At 37.0% G+C, this 9991-nt stretch overlaps 1 non-coding gene across 1 annotated transcript; it reads left to right on the forward strand.

The window, feature by feature from the left end:
• The first annotated feature begins 3251 nt into the window (after positions 1-3251).
• Positions 3252-3357, forward strand: LOC136156765 (U6 spliceosomal RNA). The gene has a single exon (XR_010661247.1). It is a non-coding gene; the product is annotated as a U6 spliceosomal RNA (small nuclear RNA).
• The last annotated feature ends 6634 nt before the right edge of the window (positions 3358-9991 follow it).

The raw sequence follows: 9991 nt of genomic DNA on the forward strand, positions 1-9991 counted from the left end.
AAAGCCTGCTGGTATCAAAGCAAGTAGCTGTGGTGATGAGAAGTGTATGGACAGAGTTTCATACACTTTACCTTGCTTTTTAAGTAAACTTTCTATTGTAACTACCATAATGTGTCTGCTTAGAAAAGCTGTGCCAACAACACCACAGCCAGCGGGAGAGTGATTCAGGTATTTATTGAGACATTTTTTTCGGGGTGCTGATATATGTAAGTAAATGAATCTTTGGAGACACAGTCTTCTCAGATGCTAAGGATCCTCCAGAGAGGAGAGCCAGGAAGACTGGAAAGCAAACCAGTTGAGTCAAGTGTGACGTCATTTTACTAAATTGTCATCCAACTGGAGTGACTGGCCTTCCCAAGTTAAGCTTTTTGAACACAAGTCAAAATTGCTAGGCAGTTAATGGTACTTCTTTAAAATAACCTTCTGAATTATCCAAAATAAGCATTTACATGCAGGCACTTAATTCTGAGTAATTAATGTCTGTCTGTATAACCCAGCAGCTTAATGAGCTGGGGTGTAGCAGGGACATGTTGAGTCACTGGAGAACCCAGAGGGCTGGCTGTGAAAAGAGCCCCTCAGCTTGCCAGAGTTTTTGGTAAGAGCTGGAACATTTTTTATAGGCGCATCATTATTGAGTTCCAGCCTAAAGACGTATTGGCTCTAGGCAAGATTTCATGTACCCTATTATATTGCAGTTACAAATGCATCTCTGGATTAATTGTGACAGTCCACTCCTACATCCTCTATGGGCAAGCATTTTGAAAGCATAATTTTCTGTAGTAAATGAGCCTTGAGCTGGGAGATAGATTTGGCCTAAAAACTGAAATCATCAAGTAGATAATCTTTGATGCCTCCCTTTGTGAGCCTTTTCTCTCCTTTTTAAATCATCCTCTGGCATACTCCACAGCCCCCAAGGTTTTCATCTTGATCCTGGTCCCTGTCAAGAGGAATGCTTTAATAGTTTACCAATAATAATCACTGAATTGGTATTATACCATGATATTCTACTCAAGAGGATTTGCATTTAAGAAGAAGTTTTGTAGAAAAGGAATCCAAAGGAATGATGTATGATAGGATCTCAGGCACTATATTCATTCATGGGACATTAATTGCTCCTCTTCTGTGTGACACAGGCTGGGGAAACAAAGATTAATAAGATATGGTCCTAACCTCTGAGACTTTCGCTGTTCAGCAGGGGAGAGAGAAATGTAAAACAACTAATTGTATAATGGAATATGATTTTCAGTTTTAATTATAGAATTAAGATGCAAGGTTGATTTATTATATCTGAAACAGAAGCTAAAATGAGCAAAGGAAATTATGAGAGGCTTAATGGAGAAAGGGACATTTGAGTTAAATGATGTGTGGTGATAAATACTAATGGGGGGACTTTAAGCACCCAATATATCTAAAGGGTGAAGCTGATTGGCTTCTAGGAGGGGAAAGAATTTTGGGCCTCAGGCCTCCCTTGGACCCTGTTGAATCGTATTGGGTAGATGAACCGTTACTCTGCCTGTCATGAAGCAGCACCAAGAGCAGCAAAACCTGAAACTCACAGCAGAGCCAGAAATTACAAAGAGCAGGAGGTGTTTTACTTAGCTCTCCCTAAGGGAAATAGCAATGTCCATAACATTAAAAAAAATGTTGGGAAGGCTACTCTACGCCCTCATAAGTCCAGATTTATTAAGTGCACAAAAGTGGTGCTGCCAAAAGGAAATAACTGGAGAATTTTCTGGAGCCAAGGCGGTCAGAAAATGCAGTGATGAGAAGTTGGAAAGCAGCATTATCATTTTCCAGACTGGATTTCACTTTGCTCCACTTCAACCAGTGACCCACCATGGTCCAACACAAAATTTAAAACAAGACCATAGCAAGCCTCTGTTCCAAATGAGAAGGTGGAAAATAACAAATACAATAGAGGTAAGGAAATCCTTCTGCAAGCCTCCTTGGCAGGAAAAGGTGAGAGGGCAGGGCAGGGAAAAGGTGAAGGAGGAGAGAAAGGAAAAGAACGGAACCAGTGGCTATTAATATTTTATACCAAGGCTTTGTGTGACGGTCATATACGTTGTTGAAACGCAGTGGTCAATAACTCCGTACATCAAAGTTGACTGTTTACTTGGATAATGATTTTTGTAATCTGAAGCCCTCCTCTTATGTTTGTAATGAACAAACATAGCAGTAATGAAGTGGTAATGGGTACTGAAAGGAGGGTGCACCAGTGTGAATTTAAGCTTCTTTGTTTATAACATTTAGGCTGTGCCTATAGGAAAGCACACATGGAATGTAAAATAGCTTATTTATTGTTTTTGGCTATCACAACTGCTAAGAAGGATGCACAGATGACCTAATTTTTTTTTTTTTTGGACTGAAGATGGTTGAAGAAGTTAAAGAAGTTTCTGAGGAAAAAAAATTATTACTCACAAACATGGCTTATGTATCTATTTATGTTTGCCAAGGTTGAACATAAATTATTTTCTATTAGTAGCTGTCTGTTCAACGCATTCCTTATGTTTGGTTCTCCAGGATGGCTTTATTCACTAAACAAATGTCTTTTTCAGTACTCAGTATGCTGGAGCATTATTTGTATCACTTAAGATGATACAAATATGAAGTAGAGTTGAATTTTATTTTCAAGGAGGTTAATGTCTCATAGGGGAAATATGTATAGGTCAAGGCAGAAAGTGACAGAAGTCTTGAAAAGAGCATAGTTACTGTGCTGCCAGCATTTGGGCAAAGAAATATTGTACCATTTGTGACACTTAATAAAGATTTTGTGGATAAAAAAGGCCTAGATTTGGCCTTGAGGAATGCTAAATGTGTATAGGTGGAGCTGAGTAGGAAGGTTATTGCAGTGGAGCATAGAATGGCGTGAGTAAACATAACGACACAGGAAAGCTGAAGGTGAGAAGAGACAATGAGTAGATAGTGACATCAGGAAAGCAGTCATCCAGAGGAATAGTGGCAATAAAGTAAGATGAAGAAAGGTGTTAGTGGATTACAGAGAGCCTTGAACAGTAGGTCAAAACATTTTAAGTCAAAGAATCTGCCTGCCAATACAAGAGACTTAGGAGATGCAGATTTGATCCCTGGCTCAGAAGACCCCCTAGAGGAGGAAATGACAACCCATTTCAGTATTCTTGCCTGGAAAATGCCATAGACAGAGAAGCCTGGTGTGCTACAGCCCATAGGGTTGCAAAGGGTCGACGTGACTGAGTGACTACGCGTGCAAGCACACACGAAGTAGGAGGCAGGTGCTCACTTGGGCAGCACGTTTGCTGAAACCGAGCAGTACAGAGAAGACTAGCACAGCTCCTGCACAAGGATGACATGGAAATTCATGAAGCGTTCCATCTTTTTAACAGCCCAATTAAAAAAAAAAAAGGAATTGGGAAAACTGAAGGTGAAAAGGCATATTTAAAAGCTGAAGGTAAAAAGGTATATTTAAGTATCTGTATAACATGGACTACCCTGGTGGCTCAGATGGTAAAGAATCTGCTTGCAATGCGGGAGACCTGGGTTTGATCCCTGGGCTGGGAAGATCCCCTGGAGGAGGGCATGGCAACCCATCCCAGTATTCTTGCCTGGAGAATCCCCATGGACAGAGGAGCCCGGTGGGCTACAGTCCATGGGGTCACAAAGCGTCAGACATGACTGAGCAATTAAGCACATAATGTGAACTTAGTGTTAGAAGAAGTTTTTATTTTTTTAAAAAGTAGAAGGTAGGAAGAAGTCAATGGATTTTTTAAAAAATTATTATTTTTATTTTGTTGTGATAAGAATTTATAACATCTACTCTCAATACTGTCTACTCTCTACTCTCAATACTATCTACTCTCAATGCTATCTACTCTCAATAAGGGCTTCCCCAGGTGACTCAGCAGTAAAGAATCCACTTGCAATGCAGGAGATTCGAGTTCAATCCCTGGGTTGAGAAGATGCCCTAGAGAAGGAACTAGCACTCCACTCTAGTATTTTAGAATGGGAAATCCCATGGAGAGAGAGGAGCTTGGGGGTTTACAGTCTACGGGGTAGCAAAAGAGTTGGACACAACTAAACATCAACAACTCTCAATAAATGTTTACGTGTACAATGCAATACTGTTAATTATAGGCTTGACGTTATACAGTAGGTCTCCGTACCTTATTCATCTTTCGTATCTAAAGCTTTATACTCATTAATTAACAGCTTCCCATTTCTCCCTCTCCCCAGCCCTTATCATTCTACTCTCAGCTTCTGTTTGATTACTTGTATTTTTTTAATTTATATTTAAAGATTATTTTATTTTCTTTTTTGGCTATGCTGTGTGGCATCTGGGGTCTTAGTTCCCTGACCAGGGATCAAACCTGCACCCTCTGCATTGGAAGCAAAGTCTTAACCACTGGACTATCTAGGAAGTTTCCTGTTTGATGACTTTCAGATAATCTATATGGAATCATGCAGTATTTGTCCTTTTGTGATTGACCATTATCCATTTTGATGCATATTGCAGTATGTCTTTCTTTTTAAAGGATGAATAATATTCATCATATGTATGTGTCATTTTCTTTATCTTTTCATCCATCAATACATATTTGGGTTATCTCTACATCTTGAGCATTGTGAATAGTGCTGTAATGAACTGGAAGTACAAATATTATTTTGAAATCTTGATTTAAATTCTTTGAATATAAACCAGGAGTGGGATTACTAGATCTTATAGTAATTCTATTTTTTTTTAAATTTTTGAGAAACATCTATACTGTTTTCAGTAGTAGCCACAAAAAAATCTTATATTTCCAATAACAGTGTACAAGCATTTCAGTTTCTCACATCCTCATTGACACTTGTTGATTTCTAGTTTCATTCCATGTTGTCATAAAAGATAATTGATATAATTTCAATCTTCCTATATTAAAGTTTATTTTGTAACATAGCACTGATACTGGAGAATTTTATGTGCACTTGAGGAAAAGGTGAATTCCGATACTATTGCATGAAATGTTCTACATGTCTATTAGGTTCATTAAGTCTATAGTTTGGTATAAGTCTGTTATTTCTTTGTTAATTTTCTATCTAGCTGTTATGTCCATTTTTGAAAGTGGAGTATTGAAGTCCCCCACCATTATTTTTGTCTATTTTTCTCTTCAGTTCTGTCAATGTTTGCTTTATATATTTTGGTGCTCTGATGTTGGGTACCTATATATTTAATTTTTATATCTTAAAGAATTGACTCTTTTATTATTGCATAATATCCTTTTTGGTCTCTTGTGACAATTTTTGACTTTGCCTATTTTTTTCTGCCATAAATATAATTATTCCTACTCCTTTTTGGCTAACATTTGCATGGAATATCTTTTCCTGTTCCTTCACTTTCAACCTATGTATGTCCTTATCTATGTCTTTCAGATATAGTTAAAATGAATATCTTATACACAGCATATAGCTAAATCTTGCTTTTAAAAATTCATTCAGCTTCTCTATTTCTTTTCATTGAGAGGTTTAGTCCATTTCCATTTAAAGTAATTACTGATAGGGAAGGATATACAACTGTCAATTTATTAATTGGTTTCTATTTGTCTTGTAGTTCTTTTGTTCTTTTCCTGTCTTTCTTTGTGTTTTGTTCTTTTTTTAAAAATTTATATGCTATGATTCCTTTCTCTCTTTCTTTTGTGTTTATAGGTATTTTCTTTGTGGTTTCCATGGAGCTTACATAAAATATCTTATAACAGTCTTTTTGAAGCTACTATCAACTTATCGTCAATCACAAATTTTATTAATTATATACTTCACTAATGTCCCCTAAACTTTGTTATCAACTTTACAATTTACATCTAATTTGTATTTCATATGTATATAGTGCTCTGTGTACTATTAACATATTTTTATCATAGTTATTTTAGTACTTTTTTCTTTTGACTTTTACACTAGAATTAAAACTGATTTGTCAATCATAATTATTGTAATACAGTATTCTGTATTTGTCTATATATTTACCTTTACCAACAAGTTTTATATAGTTGAACCTTGAACAACACCAGTCTGAAGTGTATGGGTCCACTTATACCTGAATTTTGTTCAATAGATACTACAGTACTATGCTTCACAGTATTGAGTCTGCAGATACTGAACCACAGATATGGAGGACTGACTGTAAAGTTATGTGTGGAGTTTTGACTGCCCAGGGGTTAGTGCTTCTAACCTCCACATTGCTCAAAGTTCAACTGTACTTTCTAATGCTATTGTGTTTCCCTTTAGTGTCCTTTCATATAAAATTAAAGAACACCCTTTAGTATTTCTTGTGAGGCATTTCTAGTGGTGATGAACTCCTTTAGTTTTTATTTGAGAAAGTCTTCATCTCTTCTTCATTTTTTAAGTGCAGTTTTGCCAGGCATAATATTCTAGATTGGCAGTGTTCTTTTTCTATCAGTAATTTGAATATATTACTCCATTCCTTACTGACTTGTAGCATTCTGCTGAAATATCCACTGATCATGTTATGGGGCTTGCTGTGTCATGACAAATTGTTTTCCTCTTGCATTTTAAAATTCACCTTTTGTCTTTATCTTTGGAAAATTTGATTATATGTATCACTGTGATTTATTTGAGCTCATTTTACTTGGAATATTTTGGGTTTCTTGGATTTCGATGTACATTCCCTTCCCCAGATTTGATGAGGTTTTATTTCTTTGAATAGATTTCTTATCTTTTTTCTCTTTCTTCTCCTGAGACTTCTACAATGTGTATATTGGTCTGCTTGATGGTGAATAATAAACCCCTTAAGTTTTTTTTTTTTTTTTTCATCTTTTTGGTGTCTGTGTGGATAAATTCAAATGTCCTGTCTTCAGGTTCATTGAGTTTTTTTACTCTGTACTCTAGTCTGCTGTTGCACCTCTCTATTGAAATTTTCAGTTCAGTTATTTTATTCTTCAACACCATGATTTCTGTTTAGTACTTTTAACTAAATTTTCTTGAAATTTTAGCTTTGTGCATTGTTCTTCTGAGCTCATTGAGCATTTTTTGTGAAGTTTTTTTGAAAAAAAATTAAGGTAATTCATATATTTCTGTTTTAGTAGAGTAAGTTTCTGGATCTTATTCCTCTGTTGGGATTGTGTTTCCCAATTATTTCATTTTTTTGATGCTGTGTAGGTATTTATGCTTTATAAAAAAATATCCTCTCCCAATCTTTACATGCTGGCCACATATAGAAGACCTTCACAAATCAACCTGGCTACAACTTCTGTGGGTCTTTCAAATCTTCATGCCAGTGTAAACTGCCATCTTTATTCTTAATGGCTCCAAATTATTTCTCTGATAGGTTCAGTAAATGCCTTACATTGGGTCAGGGAGCAAGGGGCTTTACAGTGCTCTTTTGTTCTTGTTCAAACCAATTTCTTTTTTCCCAGTGGCTCTCAAGTATCTAGAATATGTTGGGTCTCATTAGCACTCTAAGATAGAAGCCATTCCATGGGCAATCTCCAGAAAATATTTGAATTCTTGATATGAGGTTCAGCTCTTTCCTTCCACAAGGAAAATCTGGGAGCTGGGTTTTTCCTCCCTTATCTGCTTGTTCTGTACTGAAACAGGACTCCTCCTGTGGCCAGTGTCTACTCACCAGCTCAAACTGTCATATTTGTTCTCTGTAGCCCCCCAGGGTCTAATATATGGAGGATCCCATCAGTTCTCAGAAATGGGCAAGTTAGAAACCAGTTCCCTGGGCACCATCTGAAAAGGTTGAAATGTTTTATGTGTAGCCTATGTATTGTTGTTGAATTGGTGTGTATTCTGGTTGCAGAATTCATGTATTGTTGAATTGGTGTGCTCATGGGGAAAAAAGAGAGTCTAGGGCTTCCCATCTTATCATCTTACTGATTTTAGTCTCAGTAGTGTTTTTAATCAAAGTATTGGGATAATCAAAGAGATGGTTTCTGAATATTTATCTGGCACGAGTTTTATGGGCTTACTAATAAGCATAGTGGTGTAGATGAATCACAACTAGGTGTGTGCCCCCAGAAAGTTCAGTTCTTTTCATTAAGATAAGGTCATAGAAACTACCTGTTTCATTGATCTTGATGTATATTATTCATTAGGAATGATTTTTGTAGTGTATGTTTGTTTCTCTGTTTCTTCCTTCATCCATTCATCCACACCAACATTATCTCAAAGAGATTAATACTTTTCTATGTGTCCAAAGCTGTGCATTCTGATTACTTAGATTCTTAAATCATGTAAGATGGGTATATGATTTCCAGTAATTTATAAACAGGAAGATAGTATAGGCTTAAGCTTTAAGGCAAAATTATATGTCCCAGTTAAAAGTTTTCTTGACTTGAGCAACTCAAATGAATCAAAAAATGAGCAGATCAACTCTTTGATTTTGGTTATGGAGACTCTGGATTTTATACCAAGCACAATGAAGTGGAGAATTATGGCAATTCAATCCCCAAATTCTCTTGTAAAATAAAAAGTAAAATATTAAAAAAAAATGTTTGGAGGATTGTGGGTTGACTAAACAGATTAAAAATATCTAGTAACTGTTTATAGAGTAATTGTTTGATTCTTTACTCAATTTTCCCCATGTATACACTATAAATAATAAAGTGCTTATTTACAGGATATAAGAGTTTTTAACATAGTTGATTTTTTATCTGTAAAAACAGTCTTGTCCCACAATGGTCTCTTGGTTCTGTATTAGTCAGGGGTCCCGGAATGCTTCTCATAATGATCCTCTGGCAAACTCCATCAATATGGCTATGATTTGAATCTGACGTGTCCCAGGGTCAGGCCTTGGACAGTTTTTCTTTTCTACTAACACTTACCACCTAATGATCTAATCTATTCTCACACTTTTAAACAAAATCTTTATGCTGAAGACTCCCAAATTTACATATCCAGTCTAAACCTCTCAAATCCAGAGAGGTCCATGTGTCTACTTGACCTCCCCACTTAAATGTCTGAAAGGCTTTTCAACTAAAATGATTTCAGCTTGTTTTCATGTTGAACTTTGCACTTCCATGTAATAAATAGTACCTCTATTCATCCGATTGGTCAGGACAGAAATACTGTTATTGTTTCTCTCTTCTATCACACTTTCAATTCAGTAGCAGATTCTCTCTGATCTACCTGTAGACTCTATCTGGAATTCTTACCATTTACTGTGACTTCCACTGCTACCACTATAGTTTAAGCCATTTCCAGAGCTTGCTTGCTTTATTGCAGTACTGTCCCTAACTGATCTGTTTCTGCCCTGAACCTCTTATAGTCCTTTCTTCTTTTTTTAATATAAATTTATTTATTTTAATTGGAGGCTAATTACTTTACAATATTGTAATGGTTTTGCTATCAGTTCAGTTCAGTTCAGTTCAGTCACTCAGTTGTGTCTGACTCTTTGCGACTCCATGAATCTCAGCACGCCAGGCCTCCCTGTCCATCACCAACTCCCGGAGTTTACGCAAACTCACATCCACGCAAACTCACATCCATCGAGTCAGTGATGCCATGCAGCCTTCTCATCCTCTGTCGTCCCCTTCTCCTCCTGCCCCCAATCCCTCCCAGCATCAGGGTCTTTTCCAATGAGTCAACTCTTCACATCAGGTGGCCAAAGTGTTGGAGTTTCAGCTTCAGCATCAGTCCTTCCATTGAACACCCAAGACTGATCTCCTTTAGGATGGACTGGTTGGATCTTCCTTGCAGTCCAAGGGACTCTCAAGGTTTTGCCATACATTGACATGAATCAGCCATGGGTGTACATGTGTTCCCCATCCTGAACCCCCTCCCACTTCCCTGCCCATCCCATCCCTCTGGGTCATCCCAGTGCACCAGCCCCAAGCACCCTGTCTCATGCTTTGAACTTGAACTGGCGATCCATTTCACATATGATAATATATATGTTTTAATGCCATTCTCTTTCAACTCTGTAGCAAGACTGATTTGCATAAGTAAAATATCTGTAGCTTCTCCTCTCTTTAGCTTAAGTTTCTTGCTCGGCAGAGGCTACCTACCAAGCTCAGTTCTG

The sequence above is a fragment of the Muntiacus reevesi genome, chromosome 1 (assembly GCF_963930625.1).
Source record: "Muntiacus reevesi chromosome 1, mMunRee1.1, whole genome shotgun sequence".
Taxonomy (NCBI): Eukaryota; Metazoa; Chordata; class Mammalia; order Artiodactyla; family Cervidae; genus Muntiacus; species Muntiacus reevesi.